The 25,048-nt window shown below is 48.7% G+C and overlaps 1 protein-coding gene across 2 annotated transcripts in view; it reads right to left on the bottom strand.

Annotated features, from left to right (window-relative positions):
• NEXMIF (neurite extension and migration factor) overlaps positions 1 to 25,048 on the bottom strand; it is a 168,926-nt gene that overhangs the window by 36,776 nt on the left and 107,102 nt on the right. For both annotated transcript variants that reach the window (XM_054215007.1, XM_054215006.1), the window contains exon 2: positions 16,642 to 16,776. The gene's annotated coding sequence lies outside the window, so the exon portion shown is untranslated. The remainder of the gene's footprint in view (positions 1 to 16,641; positions 16,777 to 25,048) is intronic.

Raw genomic sequence — 25,048 nt, 5'->3', positions numbered from 1 at the left:
CTGCAGAACTGCAGCCAGGATCCAAACCCACCACCCATTTGTACTGACGCCAGCCTCCAGTAACTGCTGAGAGCGGAATAACTGAGTTCTTATTACTAAAAAGGCCTTTTCCAAAATATTTGAGCATCTTACATAGGATTGCTATAAACCAGCAGCAAAAAAGAAAGCAAGTAATTACGCTACTGCCTTGGAAGCTTTGATTCTGTGCTGTTTGGGAACGATCTTAGAATTTTTTGTTAGGCTTATGAGGGTAATGCAGAGAACAGCAAAGGTTTGGAGGTGGGGTGGTCTAGCTTTCAAGCTCCTATGTAAAAAGCAGGTTTTCTTAGAATTTCACAGCCTCACAGGCATGACTAGAGAGAAGTAGGAGACACTTCTGCCCTTTCCTAGCAGCTTATGTATTATTCCTTAAACAAAAAATAAAAAAAAAGGAAAAGAAAAGAAAAACTTTCAGAGAAATGTGGTGCCTTTATTCCCTTGTGTTGTTTAAACCTTTTTTCATGGCACCACACAATGAGCTTCCTTTGGGAAGTAGAACAGTAGCTTTTCCTTAGACCACAGTGAAGCAGTTACGGCTTCAGTGCTTTGAGAAGGTGCTGGATAAAATAAAAAAAGGAGAAGAAGAAGAAGAAGAAACCAAAAGAGAGAGAGAATGAATGAGGGTACAATAGGGAACTTGAATCACTGAGAGAAAGCGAGGAAAAAAAAAAAAAAACAGAAAAAAAGAAGAAAAAGGCATCAAGTGTAGGTATAATTGCAAAGCACCGGCACACTTCTGGCAGCGGGGAAAAAAAGGAATTGTAGATGATTCAGGAGTATGACAAAGAATCCCTTCAACAAGTTGTCTTTTATCACAACTTTGCTGCTATACAGCTACACTGCAACAGGGAGAAATTGCATCATGTCAACAGCAAGTTTATAAAGATAAACTGACTCTGAAGACAGTGGAAATATGCTGGCAGTTACTTTGTGCTTTGCTTATCACGCGGCAATAAATTCACCGAGAACAGCACAAACAGGATATTAGAAACAAAAATACACTTGCACCTAAAAGGGTCAGCTCCGGAATATTCCGGGGGGCAGGACCAGCCCCCCGCGGAGGAGAAAAGGTCCGAGCCCGGCTCTGCTGCGGAGCATCCCTGTGCCTGGGGAGAGTGCGCGGCCCGATGCCACCCCTTGGAGTGGGTCACCCAGCCATCCCGGCTCCCAGACCCCGATCCCCGACGGGCAAAGCTGAGGGGACTCCAGTCCCGGCTCTCCTTTAAAACAGCAGCTCCTGACGCTATCACAAAACACAAAGACATCTTCCCTTGCAGCAAAGATTGACATCTCCCAATACAAAGTGCAATAACACTGTTAGCTTACGGCTAAAATATTGACTACATAGGGGTGACCGGGTGCCATGTCACATTTTTTGGTGCAAGGATGGTGGCAGGAAACCACTCTCTACAGCTCCCTGAAAGGAGGGGGCAGCCAGGGGGGTTGGTCCCTTCTCCCAAGGAACAGGCGATAGGACAAGAGGAAACGGCCTCAAGTTGCACCAGGGGAGGTTTAGATTGGAGATTAGGAAAAATTTTTACACTGCAAGGGTTATCAAGCATTGGAACAGGCTGCCCAGGGAAGTGGTTGAGGCACCATCCCTGGAGGTGTTTAAAAGACAGGTAGACACAGAGCTGAGAGATATGGGTTAGTGATGGTTTTGGTCAGAGTTGGGTTGATGGTTGGACTCGACGATCTGAAAGGTTCCTTCCAACCCAGGCGATTCTATAACCATCTGCAGCCAAAGGGACCTTTCACCGCCCCGTGTGGGAACCGGCCGCACCCATGGGGACCAGAGAAACCTTCACAAAGCACAAACCCCGGCAAAACAGCAGCTTTGCCCTAACAAAGCCTAAATGATGAATGGGTTAGGAGCTCAGGAATGAAATACTCTTCATTGCCTCTTCCTCATCACTCGCTGGCCGGGGCGGTTGTGCCATTGTACTGAAGGGCTTCTCCTGCTTCCTTCCAGCGGCATCTTCACCCTCCTCCCACCTCACCCCTCCGCTCCATCCCGGAGAACGCTGCCGGTTTAAATGCAAATAGTGCACATGCAGGCACAGGATCTTTTTTTAAATTCTGAAAGCTGAGACTTCTAAGTTTATCTCAGAAGGACACTGGAAAGATGAATAGAGAGAAATTATGCAGAGAAAGAGAAAATATTCAAAGAGTAGAATTATGTATGCATAATTGCCTGGCTCCCTGGGGTGCATGGGCGAGTACACCAAGTCACTTTGTGAAATCATTCCCCACAACTCCTGTATCCTAATTATAGTGCCGTAAGTGGGGAGAAGCTAATTTTTACAGTCCTGATGGGGTAACTGGAAGAACCACGAGGATGCTGTTAACCCCTTGCCTGCTGCGGGTCTTGGAGTAAAGAAGCAAACACAGAAGAATCAAATGAAATGCCGGCGAACCCAACGCATCGTCCTCTGGTTGGTTTAAAGGTGTCCACTACGAGAACCAAGGAAGCACAAGCCTTCAGGCTCGAGGAGAAAAAGGGCAGACCTGAAGAAACAGGTCAAAATGAAAAAACCACCAGAAAACATGACCTCTGCCCAGACTTCAACGGAGCGTGGAGTCAGCGTCAGGGTGTTTCTGCGTCCCTTTGCTCTGTACAGCACGCTCTCAGCCAAAAGCTTTATAAGCCCTAAATATGCCTGGAGAGGAGCCACTTTATCCACCCAGAAAGTGCAGCCACAGCTGTGCGGTACCTCGGCGCGTCCCCCCGTGCAACACGACCACAGGCAGCAGAAAGAGCTCAGTTCAGTGCTCCCTGAAAGCAGCCACTTGGCTTTGCACGGGAAGGACCTGGCTCCAGCGAGGATCTGCTAATACAACGCCTTATCGTGCCCACACAGGTCATAGACATCGACCCAACAGCGAGCGAGAAAGGTCAAAACTATGTATTTTTGATTCATTACCTATGAGATGCTCAAATCTGACTTCTTGCACAGGAAAAATAAAAGGCAGTATAATAAATAAATAAAATAAATTCATAAATAAAAGGGAAAAATAAAAGGAGAGGCCTGCCTCTAACCCTTGCTCTCGCGCTGCCCCGCAACCGCAGCTAATGCAGAAACCAGCCACCAACCGCCTTTTATTCTCCCCATGCTCAACAAGTTTAAGCTAACTAAAAACACTCCTGGAAGTCCCTAAACTCTGATATTTTGACTAAAACTGTTGCTAGTATTTTGACCAAATTCCCTTTAAATTTCTCAGCCTGGTAATGTTTGTTCTCATTTACAACAAACCCCTTAAAAAGTTCCAGTTAGCATTGGTTTTCCTTATTGGAATAGATGCAGGCAGACAATATTAAAAGAGAAAAAAGATATAAAATACTCCTTTTACCCGCCTTAGGCAGAGTAAGAAGTATTTTTTCCCTCAGCCGTGCCTCGCACAATGCCACTGAAAGCATAAAACCACCACTTAGGGCTTCCTCGCCGGGGCTGGCCCAGCACACGTGCCCGGCTGCGGCTGTTTCAGCCCACTCCACGCAATACCTGGACTCCAACATCTGTCACCGGTAGAGAGAGAAAAGCAAAGGCTTTCACCCCAGATGGCATTACTTTAAATCCCCTGGGTATTTGGGTCTCTGCATTCCTATCACGCTCGTTCAGGGAGCTCCTTCAGTCCCCTCGCCGGGTCGCCAGCAGAAGCCACCCATGGAGATGGATGTCCTTCAGCACAGTTGGGTAATGGAAGGTAGACACATGCAGTTCCCCTCTCTGAGAAAAGCCACCTCCAAAACTTTATAGATATCCATGGGATTTAAGACCAGAAGACCATTTAAGAGGACCTCCTACAATAATAAGCAATTAAATCTTACCCAGTCACATCTTCCTTGAGGCCAATTATTTGTTCAGAGGAGAATTTCTAGAAAGATGTGCTTGACTTCAAGCACTGATCTCAGCACGTGAAGAACTCTCAGCGCAGTCTTACTAGTGATGAACTCTCTGCCAAGCCCATATTAATATCTAACCCTTATGTTCTGAAAATTAAATATTCGAGTCAAATTGAATAGTTATTTTTCGGCCAAAGTAATAGAGACAATTTTACTACTTAATCCTCTCACATTGTCTCAAGCTCACTCAAATTACAGCCATTTGAACTGTGATCTGAGCTCCCCTGTGCTTAACGAACTAATTAGACCAAGGACAGCCAAACTTCCCAACTTCCTGAATACTAAAACCTTCGTCTGGCCAAGACCCGCAGGACGAGCACCACACGGTGTGCGAAGGGGACGGAGAGGAGAGATGAGCAGAAGCAGATCCCATGTGGGCGACTTGTCCCCAGGGGCACCCCAAGGCAGGGATGTAAGGCGGGGGGTACAACCATGATGAGCCGAAAAGAGAAAATTAGTACAGACTGGGAGAGACAGTTATTCTACTGCAGATTTTCTCTATTTCTTTGGAAAGAAACGTTCTGTTCAGTCTGAAGAAAACACGTCATTAGACCCTCATTAGACACACGGGGGACCAGACCTGCAAGACCATTCTTGGGGGAGCAAGAGGCGATGGTGACGGTCAGGGACTTCTTTATGTGAACCAAGTGACCTGGACCCACCTTTCCCTCTTTCAGAGGAGGGCCACAAGCACCAAAAGAACAGGGTATTCTGGAGCTGTCACACAGCAAAAATCATTTCAGCACTCAGGCAAAAGTGAAGAAGTTCTAACAGGAGAGCCTCAAAACCCTGTTCTTCAGGGCACTTCCCCCAGAAGACGAGATTCTGGTTTATAACCTTATTTTGGGTGATGGTGGGATTCCACCTCTCTCCTGTTGATACTGTCTTTGAAAACCTCACCAAGGAATGCTCAATTTGCCCGCGTTCAGCTGGCCCCTCAAGCGAGCGGGTTTCAGCTTGTACCTCGTATCATTCCGTGTCATGTCCTCTCCAACAAGGAGAGGGTGACACAACCGTGTAAACTTAAGTAGATTTGGGATTGCATCTAGCTGTGGCACACAAGATCAGCACTGTAAAATACAGATACACAGGACTGATTGTGCAAATTTACTTCTCTTGTTCTTGGGAGAAAAGAGGAACTAAAATTCCTGGGATAATAGGAAAACAGATGCAAAGAAAGTTTGAGGAGGAGAAGCAAGGCTAGACCACAACACGATGACAGGAGCACCTCACCTCTAGCTCAGATCTGGACCCAGATCAGTAGTGAACTGAGAATTTCCTGATAGATAATTCCTTGCTGAGCCTGTTTTTGAGCCTGCCACAGAGATCAGCAGCCTGATAGCCTCCTGCGTGACAGTCCAACAGAAATGACACCACCTAAGCAGAGACTGAAATCACTGCACTCAAAGGTGCTCCTGGCGGAACAAAAATTTGTAAATGCATCTGCACCACCTGGGTTAAGGTCTCTGGGTGTGCTTCAGGGTTGTCAATGTAAGACCCATCAACCACACTAACTTCATATTACTATTATTATATGTCAAATACCCTAAAGTATTCCCAAAGAAGAAACACATACAGATGTCATGACGATATAATCTAAATTCAGTTTGATGCAGCATCATTGCATTTGCCATCAGCAGACCATGGGGGAGGAGGTCAGAGCGGGCAGAAAGGTTACAAGGGTGAGGTCATAGGCTTACTCAATAAGACTTCATAACGCCAGATACGTCTGCTGTCCTTTTATACTGTCACTTCTTGCAGACAAGATGTTAGAGTCGAGTCTAAGGAGGATCTGTAGGCACAGAAGATCTTCCTGCAGGAGCCTGTTCAAACCACTTTCAACGTAACACAAGGGCAGGCTTGCAAGCGTCGGAAAAGACACAACCAGGCTATTCCCCAGGAGATGCAACGGGTGGTACAGAGGCAGAGACTGCAGGAGCAACGACCACTGGGCAAGGGCAGGAAGGAGAAAGCCTAGAGGATGACTGAATTCAGGCAGACTTCCACCAGGATTTGCAAACTGGCAAAGAGGGTGTCAGGGGACTGAGGAAAAATCCACTCTACCTGCTTAGCTGGGTCCTTGCCATCTCCCAGAGACAGATCATCACGTTGAACTGGGCCACTCCACAGTGGGGAGGTTCTGAGATGGGTCACCTTGCAAAGTAGGATCCAACCAAGTCCCACCTCAGAGTCAGTCCCTGGGCAACACCAAAGAACAGGTCTAGAGAAACAGAGCGCACGTGTCACTCCCTCCACCCTTCGAGCTTCAGTTTGGTGTGGATGATTTTATGACAAGATCAACGAATCCTGATATAGCAGCACTTGAGATAAATGTTGCTTCAAAAGGGCTCTTGTGCGAGTATTTGTAGTGAAGAGGAGTTTGGGAGGGACGGATGACGAATGAGAAACAAAGGAACATCACCAGCTGCTGGAAGCACTGTTCCACCTTTTGTACAAACACACCTTTCTCGGGATGATACTTAAAGACTACCTGCAAAATAATTTCTTTTTTCCAAACCTTCTTCCCGTAGCACTTGGCATCTGCACAGAAAACAGCTATGGATGTGTATGACAAAGAGAATTCCTATGGAATTTGCTCAGATGGGCTCCTGCGGCCAGGCTGCCCCGGGTAAGAGGCATCCACAGCAGCTTTCGCACCCATGCTCGTGCAGGTGAGCACATCTCCTTCAACTCCAAGAAGGCAAGTGCTGTGCTCACCACCTTCCTGCAAACCCCAGGTTCTTTGAAGGGATTTACTCCAAGATCCTGGGCATCATGAACCTCACGCTGCTGTGATGTTACAACAGCAAAAGCTGTTTTGCTGTTGTAACAACCCCGGGACGTTACAACAGCAAAAGCTTATTGTTCTCCTAAGCTCCCTGAACAGAGGGTGTAGAGAGGTGGGGGTCAGTCTCTTCTCCCAAGGAACAGGTGAGAAGACAAGAGGAAACGGCCTCAAGTTGCACCAGGGGAGGTTTAGGATGGATATTAGGAAAAACTTTTACACTGAAAGGGTTCTTGAGCATTGGAGCAGGCTGCCCAGGGAAGTGGCAGAATCGTCATCCCTGGAGGTATTTAAAAGACCGGTAAACATAGTGCTTAGCGATATAGTTTAGTGGTGGTTTTGTCAGTGTTGGGTTGATGGTTGGACTTGATGCTCTGAAAGGTCCCTTCCAACCTGGGCAATTCTATAATTCTATGAAACACCTCCAAGAAGACCGCAAGGGGGTACATCTCCAAAACGCCTGTAGTTAGATCGCAACCACGTCAAGAGGAAAACAATCATCCTGACGCCTCTCGAGACGACGCTGCCAGCAAGAGCTGCATCAGTGCATCAGCATGAGCAGCCGGCACTCGCCTCGGCAAAGGGCTCGGCACGGAGCAAACCCCGGTCCCCGCAAAGCCAAAGCTGAGGCACACCAGTGCATCGTTTGATCAGGATACGCAATCTAGGACACAGATGCATAGACAACAGCCTCTTCAGGGACCCGATTCCCATAATCACGTAGTTTTTAATTTCCGCATTGACGTTAATTAAAAAAAAAAAAAGAAAAAAAAAATCACACAAAAAATTAAGACTCTTCCCCCATCCTTCGGCCAGCTAAAATCACGTAAAAGCTCCCAGCTTTGGCGGGTGCAAAGGACAAGCATCGCAAAGGGGAGGGAATGTTTAGAAAATGTTTTCAAACTATTCAATTTTAAAGCCGTTTGTGCGCAGCAGCAGTAGGCAGCCGCGGCTGCAGCGAGGAGCCAGCAGGCTGGATCAATTGCGGGGTGGAGGTGGGTGCAGGAGAGCAGGAGCAGCAGAGTGTGGCATTGAGGCTAATAGCTTTGTAGCAATTTATTCAGTGAGAAATACTGCATAGAGCGACACGGGGGTCTGCGCAGAAAGTACGGCAATGCCTGGGAGGGAGACGGTCCCCAACTCCAGAGCGGCAGAGGATCAATAGCAAACACTCCAGGAAAAGCAGGAAACTCTTCTTCCCTTACAAAAAAATAAATAAACGACAATTAATGGATCCAATCAGGCCATCTGCAAAAAAAAAAACCACGTTGTTGAAGAAATGTCACACAAAAAAAAAAACCCCAGCAAGATAAAAGCTTCAGTGCTGTCAGAGCATCGCTCCTGGTGCAGTCCCTCCTTGCGGGCTGCAGGGCTTCATGGCCCCGCCATCTCCAAACAAAATCCTGGTGCCAGCAATGGGGACGGGCTCTACGTTTTCTCTACCAATGACAAGAGAAACCCCATGGAATAATTTCCAACCCCTTCCCCCGCTTGGTCACACATCACTTCTTCAGCAGCAGAGCTTTACCTGGAGACACGTCACAATGTCCCCTCTCTCCCTGGTGGCCTTCATGCATGCTTTGGATGAATATTTAAGGAACGGAGAGGGAGAGTTAATTTTGGGATAGAACAGAGGGAAATGGCTTTCTGGAACCTGGTTTTGACAAACGAGTAAAAAAATCGTATTCGACCGTTCTGCGCGTCCTGCGATGCAAGCTCAAGAGCTCTGGATCTCCTTGCAGACACAATTTGCTCTGCTGGTGTTTGCAGCCCAAGGATAATGCGATGCTCTTTCCACATCACACTCTCTCCATGCCCAAGCACATATGGTCTGGCTAAATAAGAAGCCTTGGAAAGGCTGTCAACAAGTCTAGAGGAAGGTGTGCATCTGTGCAGAAGCATATGCATGCCCCAGCACTGCACAGTGAGCCACGAAAAGGATGCTCACGCCCAGAATCCCACCAAAACCTGCCCAGGTCCAGCAGAACTGCGGTGCAGGACCAGTGACACTGCTGCCACCGCTTCCACCAGCCCTTCCCCTCGCTCCCTTTGTGCTGCGTGACTCAAAACCCATCAGTCTGCCTCCAACGACCTGCTTTGCCAGGGTATCTAAAGATGATGCTCCCTCTAAACTCGACCAGCACGGGCTTTCGCAGCACTGCTGCTGCCCGCCGACTTGCGTACCCACTTACGGGTTTGCTTGAAAGTATGTGCTTTACGTTCACCTACGAAAATCTCCCCCATGGTACTAAAAGCAGTGGAATAATCTACTATTTCAACTCGCATCCCTTAGAGAATGCTGCAGTTGGAGAAAAAAAAAAAAAAAAAGGAAAAAAAAAAAGAAAAAGGAAAAGAAAAAAAAAACCTGGTTGAATTTGATTAAACCTTTGGAATCTCTCCAATATTTCCAGTTATTCCATCTGTAGAAACACTCTACTGGCACTTGGCACATTTATAGCATTAACTGCCTTCTAAATCAGCAGCAGTTCTGCCTAACAATTTGGCATTTGCACATTGCCTTGTAAATTACCCACCTTACATCTCCGGGTACGAGGACCGTCCCCTCCAAAAAGCCTATTACTGCCTTGTACAAATTCTTCAGGAAGAAAATATCTTCTTGGGCTTGTCTCTTGACAAAAAGAGGGGGGGAAATGGCATTCAGCGGGCACGGGATTAACAGTGTGGCTCATGGTGTTACTATGGCAGTAAAATGAAACCCAATGCAACCAGCTGGTTGCTATACTGCTATTAGAGCCTCCGTTCTGTTTTTGACCTTTCTAGAACTCTCCAAAAGGCATTAATCTATTCAAAAATCCATCCAGGATCTAAAGCGCGACGCAAGGTGAAGGTGTTGGCGAACGGAGGGCGGAGGGAACAATTACAATTCCGCCGGCGAGGATTTGCTTGCTTTTTTGTGTGTGTGCTAACCGCATCGCGAAGTCAGGAACCAGGCTCGGAACGGCTGCAGCTCCAAAACAAGCCACAAAGCAGCAGGAAACCACTCAGCAATATCAGCAGCGATTTGTGCATTTCTTGGTTGAAAACAAAGAGCGGAGAAGGTCGGCATTATTACCTCCCCGCTTCCAAGTCGCCTCTCTTCTTTTGTCTACCCAAATCGTCGGAGGGAAAAAAACCTTCCTCTTCCCAAACAGCTCCCAGCTCCAAGCTCTTTTGAAAACCTTTTCTCCTTATCTTTATCCACACCTGACCCATTCTTCTTACGCCTCCCCATTGACAAAGTGTAGGAAAATCACTAAATTAAGCGCCCGGCTCGTGCCCTCCTGCAGAACAGCCTTTTCTCCCTCGCCCGCACCTCACTCCTTGCTCTCCGCTGCTGAGCTGTGCCCTGGTTACCTGGTCCTTCCCAGCACGGATTTGGTCTCCAGACTGTACAGGGGGAGGAAGAGGCAAAAAAAATATAAAAGGAAGACAAGGACAAGGCAAAAAAGACAAGAAACACACTGAGTTAACTCTCCTCCTCCTGCCTTTTGCTTCTAAAATGTGCCTTATTGATTTTTCATACGTATTACGACCCTCTAGCGTTAGCAGTCCAGGGTCACCTGAGGACTTTGAGATGGTCACTGTGCCGTGCGTCGTGACTGCTTGGAATTTGACAGCAAGACAGAGTTCAGAGCTTTGCGCTTAAAACAGGCTGGCCGCAATTGTCGGGGCTGACAAGGAATTTCCTACTTCTTGTTTTGCAGGCGGAGATCCAACACGCGGAGCTGAACCGCTCCGATCCTGTCCCACAACGAGAAGTAGTGACTCAGACCGGCTTACTCATTATCATTCTTTTGGAATTAGTGACTTAGTTAATGCTCCCCATGTTAGCATTTAAAAAAAATTGCATTTTTTTTCCTGTTCTTTTCTATTCTATACTCTTCCCTCGCCTGGTGCGTTTCTCTTAACTCCAAGGAGGAATGATTTCCCTCGGCTGCAGTTAACTGCGAAGAGCGACCCGCAGCAGCAGGGAGGACCCACAATCTTCTTCACCTCTTTTTAATCAGTTTATCAAGCGGAGCATCCTATGTCCCATCACGCATCGGCAGCATCTCATGCCACATCCATATTTCCATGGTTGTGGAAGTAAATAGCTTAACCCACCCCTCTGCACGGGGCTGGCGGGGACGGGGTGTCACCGGGACACCGAAGGATGCTCTTGGTCCCAGAGCTCGGCAACGTGCCCCGGCGCCAGCGTGTCCCTCCAGCCTCCAGCCCTGGGGTGAGGTGCAGGGGCTCTCGTAACACACCTGCGACACCCCGGCACTGCCCTGGCACAGCAGGGCTGGAGCAGGGATCGGCACGGTGGCCGTGAGGCTCGGAAGAGGAGAGAGGAGCTGAGCCAAATGCTCCCAGGGATGGGGCTGTGACAGCACAGCAGGTACCGGCCTCCAACACCAGCGAGAAAACAGACGAGTCGCAACTCCATGGCTGTTCTGTTCTTGATGAAAATGTCTGCTCCCTCACAAAACCAAAAAAAAAAAATTAAAAAAAAAAATATAAATACCGCTCTCCCTGCAGCCAGCGATGCATACTAGATGACTGCCTTCTCAACATGAGAGCAAAAGGGCAAATGAATCACATTACACTCCATGAATAAAAACAGAATCTTAATGCAACAGCGACTTAATGATTTCATTTTCAATGCACTAGACAGTTTGGCCTCATTTGCAGAGGTGCTGAGCACCCCCGAGTCCCACTCCAGCTAATGGGCATGGCAGGCACTTTGCACCTCGGGACTCTCCCCCGAAGCCCCCGGGGGACCAAGAAATTCCCCCACCGGGCGGGGAAGCTTTCCCCGAGGTGTGCGAAATTAAAAGCTGATAGCAGGGACCAGCCTGGGCCAAAGACCTCAGATCGGCACCCGGATCCGTCCTCGGGAAGGTGGGATTAGGGTTTGCAGCTCTGTTTGGACTCTGCTTTTATTTCCCAGGTAGTGAAGTGGAACCAAGTCCTGCCCGCGATGGCACCCAGGAGGCAAGCACGGTGTTGGCCTGGCCTGACTCCGCACATCCCCTGTGCACCAGGCGAAGGAGATGTCAGTACGAAACGGAAAAAAACCGGCATTTCCAAACTAACCCCTTAGCAAGGTGCTCACGCAGCAGTTCTGGAAAAGCCCGTGGCGGAGGGACAGCAGAACAAACCCAAATCTACTGTCATTGCGTTATTGGCAAGGGGCTTCTGCGGCAGAGCAAAGCCAGCCACGCGGCAACGCAGACCGTGGATAAACTCTGCTCAGACCCCGCCGGGGTGCCAAAGATGCCGCCTCCCCTTCCTGAGCTTTTTGGGTCCCCTGTTCCCACTCTGTTTGATAAACCTTGCTATTTTCTTTTAAGCATCCTGCTGCACCGGTCGCGTTTCTCAAAGCAGGTCCCGATGTCACCTCCCGGTGACAGCCAACGCTGCGGCCGCGCCGGTGGTGCGAGCTGCACCCCAGCCTTGGCACCATCCTTCTTGGGAGGAATTAAAAAAAAAATAAAATTGACAATATTCCTATGTCTGTTTGGAAAATACATCCCAGGGCGACCTCTCCAAAACAACACCAGTCCTCTGGCAAACAAAAAGAAGTCAAACGCAAACTATTTATTGCCAAAACCTCTTCCTTCGCTGTAAAGTACTGTTTAATTTTATCCCTTAGGCATCTATTATCTCATAGCCCATATTATTTTTCCAGCTATTACTGCTTAATTTTCCCCATCCAAAAAGTACGTACAGACATAAGCCAATTTCCGTCTTGGCATAATTGTTTATGAGAAACAAACAGCTGTTTCACTGGGGTCCTAACAAATAGATGGTGAATCGACGCTTCCCATCTCTTCATTAGCTTCCCGCAAGAAAACCGGCTGCCGTCACGTGTCCTCTGCTGCCGAGCATCGTCACCCTCCCAGCCGCAGCCACTAACGAGCGGGGACCCTCGTTGACCGGGGGGGGGACCTTGCAGAGGGAGAGAGGGAGGAGAAGCCGAGGGGGGGCTCCACCGGAGCCCCTCGTTTACAAACTCACGCTGCGGTGGAAATAAGGGCCTACGCCGAGCATAAACATTTCTTGTTTTGCTTTAAATAAAAGCTGCTGAATTTTAATCAGGGCTTAAAATAAAAAGTAAAAACCATGCCTAATGGAATATCCTTATCAAAATGCTCGGGTTGCTTCTCTTTTCCCATTTCTGGTAGAATTGGTTCGTTTTACCGCTCGTTGGTTTTGTTACCAGCAGAGCTTCTGTGGGGTCTGGAAGCGTTTTGTAAAATGGTATCGCTGGTTGCGTAAGTAAGTATAGGATCTTCTCAAGGTACAAAGTCTGTAAGCCTCCTTTTACGGGGACGGTGGCAATGGGGTTGCCCCTGCAGTGGCCAGCGTTGGCCAGTGCAGGAGGGAGCGACCCCACACCCAAGAGAAGCGGAGGTTTGCAGAACAGACCCCAGGAAACAATCTCTGCTTCCCAGACTACAGCACGGAGCAGACAAAAAATGGCAAACAAGCTTAGAAATGTAGATTTAAAAAAAAAAAATATTTAGTGATTAAGGAATATGCTAAATTGCAAAATACTGTAAAGGCACAGAAGCAGCTAGCCAGAGTTACTAGCAAGAGCTGCGAAAGACAAGGTGTGTCCGTGTGTCTGCACGCGTGAGAGGGACAGAAAGGCGGGTGCCTATTCCTGTGGGTATTTTCCATGCACAAGGATGTAATTCAGCCTGATTCCAGTTCGGGTTAAACATTTGCTGAACCACTGCTGACATTATTTTCCCTTAACACGCAGCTATTTAGGGTAGCGCTGGGGTACTCGGTGCTTGCGAAGTTTATTTTTCACGTTGTGAAGCACCTGCACGTCCAAGGGCTCCCCGAGGAGCGGGCAGAAGGGGATTTGTGATAGCGGAGGGGAAAGGGAAAACATTTCTTAGGGCCCAGGCGAGCGCCTCAATGGGCTGCGCATCCGGGTACGGGGCAGAGCAGCTCCCACTGTCACCCGTCTCAGCAGCCAGCCCCGGCTGGGAGGCCTCTGGGGACAGAGCCTGTGTGGGACGCGGGGATGGCAGCAGGGCTTTTCAGCCCAGCTCCTCACGCCAGCCTGCCACGCACAACGCAAAAGGCATTTCTTCTGCTCCTCCTTCATTTTAGTACTTTATTCATGTTTCCGACAAAAGGCATCGCTAACATTTTCCTTTCTGTCGCCCGTCCTGGCTTTAGATGCTCGATTATGAAGAAAAAAAAAGAAAAAAGCTCCAGAAGCAGTCGCAGGCATCGGTGCTTTGCGACGCTCTCGTCTTGTCCGGCGGGTGTTACCGCAGCAAATAGAAATTGCAAGCAGAGGCCGAACAGCAATGAGTCAGGGAGGCAGAAAGGCGTGAAAACAAAATGAATGGAAAGGCAATAAACCCGCAATATTTCACCACCGGTACTGAGTTCCTGGATAACCTCCATCTATCAGCGTTATCAGCGCCTGGGAGCTCACCGGAGCTGTACTTACAGCACGTTACTGACATCGGCAGAGAAGAGGCTGCGGCCACGCGGGTGCATCACCGTGCCATGGGCCGAGGCCACCACCAGCCACGGTACAGGCAATGGCCATCCACCACCTCCAGCACCTTGAGACCATCCTCCAGAACAAAGAGAAAAGCTTTTACTGGCTTCCCAGGTGAAGCAGAGGAGAAAACTGATGGGGCATCCCCAGGCAGCAAGACACCCCGGTCCAGGAAAGGGATTGATCCAAGAAAGGGATTGATCCAGGAAAGGGATCGATGATGGATGCACGTGCTGAAACACTGTCCTGTCTGGGGAGCCCGTCTGTGAAGGAGGAAAAAGCTCATGCATCGATAGGACGAGGGGGAACGGTTTTAAACTGGAAGAGGGGAGATTTGGATTAGATATTGGGAAGAAATTCTTTGCTGTGAGGGTGGTGAGCCCCTGGCCCAGGGTGCCCAGAGAAGCTGTGGCTGCCCCATCCCTGGAGGGGTTCAAGGCCAGGTTGGACGGGGCTTGGAGCAACCTGGGCTGGTGGGAGGTGTCCCTGCCCAGGGCAGGGGGCTGGAATGGGATGGTCTTTAAGGTCCCTTCAAACTCAAACCGTTCTATAATTCTGTGATCTCAGATCTCACCCCAGCAGCAAAGCGGGTGCATTGCTTAAGGAATAGAAACCTGAGAAATATGTTTAAAAAAGAAAACAAACGCTGGAGAACAGCTCAAGGAACTGAACTGGGAAAAGGAGACCCTTCTCCAGTCATCCCCAGAACCCACCAGTGCCTCTTCATTCTCCATTTCTCGCGAAGACGCAAAGCCTTGTAATGACGGGTAATCCCCCTTTCTCTGTATCTACAAAGAGACTATAAAAATATTACTAGGAAATGGAGGGTGGGGACCACCTCAATCCTTTATTTTCCAGAGCACCAAGTACAAAATACCCTGCCAGGCCGCTTTTAGAAACAACCACTGATTTTTCAGTCCTGTGCAGAGCGATCTAGACACCAGCCTGCATCTCCCGCCCATCGCTGCCCGCCCCTCGACCATCCCCGCCACAGCGCCAGGAGCCCCAGCCACGCTTCCAGTGCAAAAACCAGTCGCGTACGGGCTTTGCCTGGAAGTCGGGCTCACGGCGTTACACAGAGAGCTGACGGCCCCGCAGAAAACCGGGGCTCTGCGCCCCCGCCTCGACGACCCACGGCTTGGACACAGGGCGGATCCAAGTGCCCAGGCCGCGAATAAAAATCACCGTTCTCCCCAAAAAGAAGCTAATTCCCCGTTAGCGTTGCAGAGAACTCAGGCAGCCAGCGCGAAGAAAGCTTTTTAAAGAGATATAAAAACAGGATTTTTGTATTGAAACACATGCCACAGATGGTGTAGCAGACGAGGATTAATTCATGAATCATATTTCTTAAATGATACAATCTCTCTTTTCACTTCCATACTTTCCCTTTTTGACTCAGAAGCAGGGATTTAAGATGCCCTTCCCAGATATGAATTTTGCATGAACAAACATTGCAGGAGGAGGAAAAAAAAAAAAAAAGCAGCAATAAAACAGAAAGCCCAGATGTTTAAAGCTAAGTTCTCAAATGTAAGCGAATGCATATCCTGTCCATCTACGAAAGAACATGTGTGGAAGTGCAATATATGCAGGCGCAGATCTAGGACTAGGGTGGGAAAACGCGTTCCCTAACATTTGGAGATTACTAATGCTTCAGCCAGGGTTCTGAATTTCACAAAAGCTGATTTTCTATCTCCTCCTATCTTATTCGCCACCCTCGCAGCAAAAGAAAAGCCTTAAGGCAAACATTTCCACCGAGAGGCCCTCCTCGCTCTGCCGCTCGGGTTTGTCCCTCCTCCAGCCCCCGTCAGCGCTTCCCTTCAGTAAACCCTGGCGCGGACACCGCCAGGTTGTTCTCCAGGAAAAGCTCGGGGAACCCACAAAACCAAGGGGATGGCAGGAAGCAGCAGCAAGCCAAAACATCCTGCACCACGCAAACAGATCAACCGCGGCCCGCCACCACAGCTGAGTAACGTCTGAAGTGGAAAAAAGAGAAGGAAATGACAAAAGAGCGCTTCCACACCAGGAGATGCCAAATTCCCAGCTCCATCTCAACTGGAAAGCTCTTTCAGACCTGCCAAACCCATGCAAAGCCCACGACTGTCTGTGCAGAACCACCGCTCTCACCCCGGCACGAGCGCGGATTGAACCCGGGCGAGAAGAGCGAGCACCAACATTCGAAGCTGCCAGCACGCCGCCACCCTGGGCACCCTCTCCCCTGCAAAAGGTGCTGCTATACCTTTCTTTCATCACCAAATCAGCATTTCGGTCATTTTTTCCACTTTGCACATAAAGCAGCTGTATATATGCTTAACAGGCTCTTCACACAGCCTTGCACTTACTATTGTAGGTCTACACACGAAGCTTCAAGTTAGAATAAGGGTGAAAAAAATTACTTACCCTTAAACTATTTCAACCTTTCCCTGCTTTGTGTATGACGTGGGCTTCTCTTTTGGTTACTATTTCCAGATTTGGTCTTTGGGTAGGTGAATGGAAGAGGCGAATGAAAGGAGTTGTATTTGATGACGATGGAGACTGTAAAATAAAAGAGAAGCACTTTAGTGCAGAACAGTCCTCTCTATACATACATATCAGATTAAATTAAATTAAATTAGTGACACCTACATAAATGCTTCCTACTGGTTTTATGCACACATACAAATATCACAACTGTCAAGGAGAATGCAGCTGCCAGTGATACGGCAGGGGGGGAAAAAAAGAGCAATTTCTAAAATGGAAGGGGAAAAAAATAATAAAACTTAGCGTTAAGAGCCAGCATTTGAAGAGCAGGGAAGGGGGTTGCGCTGGGCTGCAGGAGGGCAGGCAGCCACCAGGCAGCTGCCGGGGACACTGGGACGGGGCGAGACCAGATGGGAGCACCGGGAAAGGGCTTGAGCAGAGGAGAGCGTGGAAGGAGGACGGGTAGTAAAGCCGCAGCAACAAAACCCAACAAATGCTCTTTTCCTTCCCAAAACACTACGTCAGCTCAACCGCTTTTGAGACAGCAAGGGAGGAGCCGAGAGTTTCGGGAAACGCACTTCACCCATACCCTGTAATGATGAAAGGACTCCTAGCACAGGAAGGAATTAATAATTTGGTCACCATACCAGCAAGTACCCCCCTAAAAACCAGATTAATCTCCCACCATCTGCTTTAATAGCAGAATTTCTGCTAAGTGGTTTTCCCCTCCACAGACCCACACATCCATGTAAACACACAAACAAACCATTTGGCTTCCCGCAGTCCCGGGGTACGCAGCTGCTCGGGGAAGGGCTCGCTGCCTTTGACACGATGCCAAGGCTGAATTCCTGCCATCCCATTTACTCCGACACCTCTCCCCCCGCCGCCTCCCTGCCCCGCTCCCCTGGGGGATCTTTAAGGCTCATCAGGTGAAACGTCTTGGGTGACCTCCCCCTGCGCTGGGCTCCCCAAATCACTGTCCACACGGCAGGCTGGGACCCTTAAAATGCCATTTCGTTGGAAGTAATGGTAAAAAAGAACGAGCACAAGAGGAATTCTGCCCCTCTGCTCCGCTCTGGGGAGACCCCCCTGCAGCGCTGCCTCCAGCTCTGGGGCACCAACAGCAGAAGGACACGGAGCTGTTGGAGCGGGGCCGGAGGAGGCCCCGGAGCTGCTGGGAGGGCTGGAGCCCCTCTGCTGTGGGGACAGACTGAGAGAGCTGGGGGGGTTCAGCCTGGAGAAGAGAAGGCTCCGCAGAGACCTTCCAGCCCCTTCCAGTCCCTAAAGGGGCTCCAGGAGAGATGGGGAGGGACTCTGGAGCAGGGAGGGGAGCCATGGGACGAGGGGGAAGGGTTTTCCACTGAAAGAGGGGAGACTGAGATGAGATATTGGGAAGAAATTTTTCACTCTGAGGGGGGCGAGCCCCTGGCCCAGGTTGCCCAGAGAAGCTGTGGCTGCCCCATCCCTGGAGGGGTTCAAGGCCAGGCTGGACGGGGCTTGGAGCAACCTGGGCTGGTGGGAGGTGTCCCTGCCCAGGGCAGGGGGTGGCACTGGATGGTCCTTAAGGTCCCTTCCAACCCAAACCATTCCACAATTCCGTGACTTCCCCATTGTTATTTTTCTCATGACAACTCTCCCATCTTCTGTATGCAACTGGCATCTCCATCACCGTGAGCCCCAGCCCAAACACCAAAAGCACTCCAAAAAAGGAGATTTACAAAATTAGTTAGACTATGCCACGCCTGCTAGTGAAAAAAAAAACAACCAACCAACCCCTGAGTCAAGGACTGTCCTTATTTGGTTGGAAAATCACAAAGGTCGCCGCAAGTAGTATATAAAAATCCATGCTAACATCGAAGAGGTATAAACATAATACAAAATAACACTTTCTATAACCAGCTCAGTATTTAACACTTGCCCAGTGGCCTTTGATAAATCCTATGTGCTTTAACAAAGGAAGGAAGATTTTCATTGCTATTTAGCAGAACGGGGAAAGCAAAGCACAAGAGAATAAAACTGCTCAAGACATCAAGGACCACGTCAGAAACAAAAAGCCAGGTCTCCTCATCCAGCTCCTCCACCGCCGAACGCCCTGCAAGGCTGCTGCATTTAAATAGAAATACTATTGTTAGCCGTAAGCAATGCAGACTCATTAACATTTATTTTAGTGTTATAAAATATATTTTTAAATACTTGAAGAAATAATCTGGAGGAAGTGCTAAAGCTCTGAGCATATTTTCAATATGTCCCAGCTTTTCCAGAGAGATTTCAGACCTCCTGGAAAGCCACAGCCTGTCTCAGGGGCTGCAGCGCGGGAGCGGATCCCTCCATCCAACTCAGAACAGCAGCACGTGCCAGGTCCCTGCCCTGGCTTCTCCTCCCAGATCGTTCACTAAGAGGTAAATCTAAAAATGTGAATTACTTATGGACAGCAGAAACCCGAAACTATCATTTCCCACCTGTTTTTAATGCGTGTGGGTGTTTATATGTGAATAACACTCGGAAACAGAGGAACCCGCTGCCTGGAGAGACACCTCCTGGAGGAGCACGCCAGAGGAAGCCCTGCCCGCACACACAGCTCCTGCCGAGACAGCTGCCACCCAGCCCAAGGTCAGCGTGCGGGTCCTGGCCAGACCGCACCTGATCCCGAGCCCTAACGGAGACAAACCGCCTGTGCCACTTTTAACTAACCCAGCAGAGCAAGAGCGTGACTGGGGAGAGGAAAGGCAGCCTGCTCCCATCCCGGTGAAGAGCCGGTGGCGCGGGCAGCCGCCCTCGCCGGTCCCGAGAGCTGTCAGGAGAGGGCTTGGGGGTGGTTGGGAGGAGCAGCAGTTGGTGGTGGCTGTTCCAGTGGTATCCGTAAGGACATCCAAAGAAAACCGCTCTGTGGGAGGATGCTGAGCCATCGGGGCAGAAGACAGATTCAATACAGAAACCAGAGGTACACACCGACACACGGAGCACAGCGCCCTATTTCTACCAAACCCAAACGTATCAAGAATACAGAGGAGGTGTTATTATCTTATACGTACACTTTACAAGACAAACTCCAGTTCTCCATATGACCCACCAGCCTTGGGCTGCCTCGGACAAAATAAAATGGGAGGAAGCAAGGAGGGAGAAGAAATATTTTTCTTCTTTTTTCATTATCAGAAAAGTTATTGCAGAGTTAACGTTTCACAGGCTCCCCATCATTTCACAGCGGTCTTTTATCAATGTTTTGGTGGGAGAAAGGAAGAACCAGGACAATTTCCGCAGTTTCAGAGTGGGTTCAAAGCATGCCCGCTGCAATATGGCATCCCACACTCGGAGACAGTGCCTTCCCCAGGATGGATGCACCGCCCTGGCAGCTTCACCCTGGGCACGGGGTGGCCGGCAGCGGCACTCCTCGGCAGAGCCGGTGGAGCTGATGCTCCGATATTTAAAGACAGGCATCTTTTTCCCGGTGCGGAGACAGAGGGACGTGCTCTGGAGCTCAGCCACGGTGGTCCCTGGCACCGTGCAGATGGCAGCGGTTTGGTTACCCGGTGCTAAACGCAATCTGCACAAGCTGCGGCACACACCAAGTTCAAAGTCAAAATGAACATTTGTTCTACAACAAAACACATTGCCAATGATCCTTAACAAATTTTAACTGTTGGTACAGTCAGATAAGAGCACAGTAGCATATATCATACCCTGTTGTTATTGCAAGCTCTGTGCTGCTACACATATGAGTGGCAATGCAGAGAGATCTATATTTTGTATTTCGGTATAAATTATAGAGCAGCATAATAGACCTGAAGAGGCAGCTCCACTCTTTCCTGCATCGCTTCCTTCACGTTTTTAAGCCCATTAAATTCCTCCCCATTTAGTTGCTTTATTTTGGTTCCTCGCTGCATAAAATTGTTCCACATTCACCAAGCGGCGAAGCCGAATAAATAATCACAAAACTTCCCCGCAAAATCTCTGGGAGCTGTTATGTAAAGCAGAGAGGGCATCAGCAGATAGAGACAACTCGGAGGCAACCTGAGGTTTGGTATTCTGTGTCAGCTTGACACACAGGGGAAATAACCCTTTAATCCAGTGCAGTGTATTTCATTTACTGTAGTGTTATCCAGTTCGAAGATGTTATGAAAGGAATCCCCGGAGAGACTTAAGACTTCAAAACCAGCCTGAGTTTGAACTTAATTCCACCGTTGCAAAAGGCTGTAGCCGTGGAAGATGACCTTTTCCGTACCTTGCATGCCAGGAGCCATTCTGCCTCATAATGTCACGCCAAATTAGAATATTCTCTTTTTGTTTTACTCGGGATTTTGTTTTGTCTTTTCTTTTTAATTAAAAGCATCTGCCACTATTAATGAAAAAAACCCAACCAATAACACAAACAGATTAAAAATGGTGACATCAAGAGAGATGAGGAGAGCCAAAAAGCCGGGTAATTAACAGAGGGACTTTCACCTCTGCCTGCGCTCGTCACCGGAGCCCAGGTCAGAGCTGAACGAGCAGCGGTGCCGTCTCCTTGCTGCTCATCGCCCCGCCGAAACAACGGGATGCTCCTGCCCCACCACCATGCCTGCCTCCCCCCAAATACATCCCCCAAATCCCACCAGCAGCAGGAGCTTGGGCGGTCTCTCTCCACTTCTCCAACAGGAAAGGAAGGGGGAAAAACACCTTTAAAGTGCAGATCTCAAAGCTGCTCAGGTCTTGCCAAGGTTATCCTGAATAAAAGTTCAGATATATTTTTAAAAAAAAGACCATAAATCCATGAAACAGAACCTGGTGGAACTCCCTGGGATGGCAGGGACGAAGGTGCATGGTCTGATCCTCGACCAACTGCAAGGGCCTCATTGACCAACGGGCATTTTTAAGCAATCCTGGAGGAAGCTTATTAAACAAGCTACGGCAATCCCAGTTAAGGTTGTTCTCTAGTGTTAATCCCACCCATGGGCTTTACTATTTTGAGGTGAACCGTAAAAGGCCAGTTTTCACTCGCTGCATCTTACAACTCCGATTGTGACTGTAATTAAACGTAAATTTGTATTTTCCAAAAAAATGGTTCCCCCACAAAATACTAAATTAATTACAAAATGTCTTCATAACGTGAAATTATTTAGCCTGTTAAAGCGGTACAAACAGCTTTACTGTATCATTAATAGTTAGAAATGTTCAGTCAGCACAGTTGAAAAAAACGTAAACGAAATATGTCAAGGATACATTGCTTTCTACTCCATTTTTTAATGTCTTACTTCATGGTAGATAAGTGAAAAATCTTTTTACCTGACTTAGTGAGAGGCTCATTTACTCATGCAAATTTAAAACCAAGTGTCATAATACAATGAAATTATAAAAACATATCAAAAAGAAGTTAGCGAGTCACTAAATTTAGCTCCTAATGGAGTTCAACCTGTCTTACACAGTTGTGTGTTAATGGGAAGAGCTACAGTGCGCTGTAAACATCGGAGCGCAGCTTGGAAACCACCACCCGTGCACGGGGTTTCTGCAGGAAGCCCGGCAGGTTTACAGCCTTCCGACTTGAATGTTGAGGTTATGAGTACGCCCAGCAGAAAATAAATCCCAATGTACGGCGACAATGTCCCCGCAAGCGCTGGGTTCTGCGGTGCCGCTTTGCAGACTCCGGTACCAGTGCAGACCCGGGATGATTTGCAGGCTAGATACTTCACATGCGTAGGGATTTTTCTAAATCCGTACAAAATATTACAGCTGACATGGTGAAGCGCTGACTTTGTGGGCTGGAAGATACTTAGCAACTCAAGGCCTTGGCTCTGAATCTGGGTAGTTCCGAGCAACAAAGAAAAACTGGTGCATCTGAAATAGCGGCAGCAAACCACACGCCAAGGCAGGAGCTGGATCCCGCGTTACAATTTGCTTTTTTTGACTTGCCAGGAGTCCAATGACAGCACTGACATGGGGTCATTATTCTCAGGAACGATCTCTTATTCCAGGAGTCAGGCAAGGAGATGAAAGGGTTAGAAGAGAAGGAAAAGGGAGGGACAAGGTTAAAGCATGACCAGTCCCTCTGGTAGACCTCCAATATTCATCAAAACCAAAGCACCAATTAGGTACAGTGGGAAAAAGACACCTCTGCAGAGAAATTGGCTTAAAATATAGGGAAGCATTTTCCTAGAGATTACAACGTCCACACCCTCGCCCATGAGACCAGGCTCGGGTCTGGGAACCAGCCACGCGACCCACCAGTTTACAGAATCATAGAGTGGTTTAGGTTGGAAGGGACCTTAAAGACCACCCAGTTCCGCCCACTAGACACCTCACACCAGCCCAGGTCGCTCCAAGCCCCGTCCAACCTGACCTTGAACCCCTCCAGGGATGGGGCAGCCACAGCTTCTCTGGGCAACCTGGGCCAGGAGCTCACCACCCTCACAGCAAAGAATTTCTTCCTGAGATCTCATCTAATCAGCTGAAGCATGAAGCTGGGGCCCAACGCCCCACAAAAGGAGGAGATGAAGATTCCCCGTGCTACCTGACCCAGCAGAAAATCGTGAAAATAAGACCCTGTAACGAGAAGAGGCAAGGCAACTAATGGAAAAACATCAAATTGTATTACGGGCTGCGTTAAAGCTTTACAACATAGTCTCCAGACAGGTCCACTGATATTCCTGAACCCTTATCGATCCACAGGTCAAACCAGAAACAAAAAATATCAATTTTAGAAAACATCACTTGTTGTGATACAAAAAAACCCACCCTGTCCCTACACACAGGTAAATACAGAGACCTTTCCACATGAGAAAAAATCTGCCGCAGAGCTATACTGCAACTACAGAACCACTAACCTGTCCCTGTCCTGTAGGCAAGGAATTAGGGAGATGTCCTACATAAATGCTTTAATTAATTTGTGAAATTCTGCACCCTTCTTGGAGGCATGCGACATGGCACTTTTTGCTCCCTTAGTTCTCAATTTTATTTTTATCCGGAGTTCGATATGAATCAGGATTTGCAAAAGACAAAACAACACACTGTAATCATCCAGCGTGCCAATTAAACTAAAAGATACCCTGGAAATTGAAATTAAATGCCATATCTATGAAAAGAAACAGACAGCTTCCTCGGAAACAACAAAAAAGCCCATATTACAGGAACATGACTGTGTCAGTCCAAAATCGTAGCCGAGGCAGTTACACAACTTACTATCATCCTTCACATCTGCATACTGTAGATCTTCATCAAATTGTGTATGTTTTTGCACATTTATCATCAAGATTTATTGAAGTTGATTCCATAAATTTCATTTAGTTGTTCACTGCTGCTATTTGTTTCCAAGGCAACAAATGCACTTTGCCCAAGCTGCACAGTAAATCCTGATTGTTCAGAATTTGGGGGTCCCTGCCCCTCGTGCTGCACCTCCCGACGCAAACAGCACCGGCAATAATTAGCAGCAGATTTGGTGGGCATTTACAAAAAAATAAAAAATTTTTAAAAATAATCCATTCCATGGAAGAAAAATGCAAAACTAAGCAGGCAGACAGTGGGCTGCTGGCAGGGAGATAGGATTCATGCAAAGCCCCCTCTCCTATCTCATTTACACCTCGGATGGCTGGAGGTTGAGAAATCCATTCGCGGGTTCAGGAGGAGTCGGAAGGCTCTTTCTGCAAAAATTAATGGTAAGAAAGTAGTCTTCTCATTGTAGTGGTTGCAAAAGGGACAACTACAATAGGAAAGGAAACAGAAAAGCGGAGGGTTTACAAACATTGCGCACGGGCCTCCATCTCCCCCCCGGGCAGCATCCGATGGCTCTGCCTCTGCAGGGACCAGGAGCAAGAGCACCGGGCACGGAAAACTTGGAGGCAACTTTTGTAGAATCGTGGAATGGTTTGGGTGGGAAGGGACCTTAAGGACCATCCAGTGCCACCCCCTGCCCTGGGCAGGGACACCTCCCACCAGCCCAGGTTGCTCCAAGCCCCGTCCAACGTGGCCTTGAACCCCTCCAGGGATGGGGCAGCCACAGCTTCTCTGGGCAACCTGGGCCAGGGGCTCATCACCCTCACAGCAAAGAATTTCTTCCTCAGATCTCATCTCAATCTCCCCTCTTTCAGTTTGAAGCCATTACCCCTCGTCCTATCACTACATGCCCTTGTAAAAAGTCCCTCCCCATCTCTCCTGGAGCCCCTTTAGGGACTGAAGAGCAGCATGAAGGAAAAGCAAATGGGTCCAGCGGAGGGCCACGAAGACGCTCAGAGGGCTGGAGCCCCTCTGCGGTGAGGACAGGCTGAGAGAGCTGGGGGGGTTCAGCCTGGAGAAGAGAAGGCTCCGGGGAGACCTTAGAGCGGCCTTCCAGTCCCTAAAGGGGGCCTACAGGAGAGATGAGGAGGGACTCTTCATGAGGGAG

The sequence above is a fragment of the Rissa tridactyla genome, chromosome 9 (genome assembly GCF_028500815.1).
Source record: "Rissa tridactyla isolate bRisTri1 chromosome 9, bRisTri1.patW.cur.20221130, whole genome shotgun sequence".
NCBI lineage: Eukaryota > Metazoa > Chordata > Aves > Charadriiformes > Laridae > Rissa > Rissa tridactyla.
This window is presented reverse-complemented; position numbering and strand designations above follow the sequence as displayed.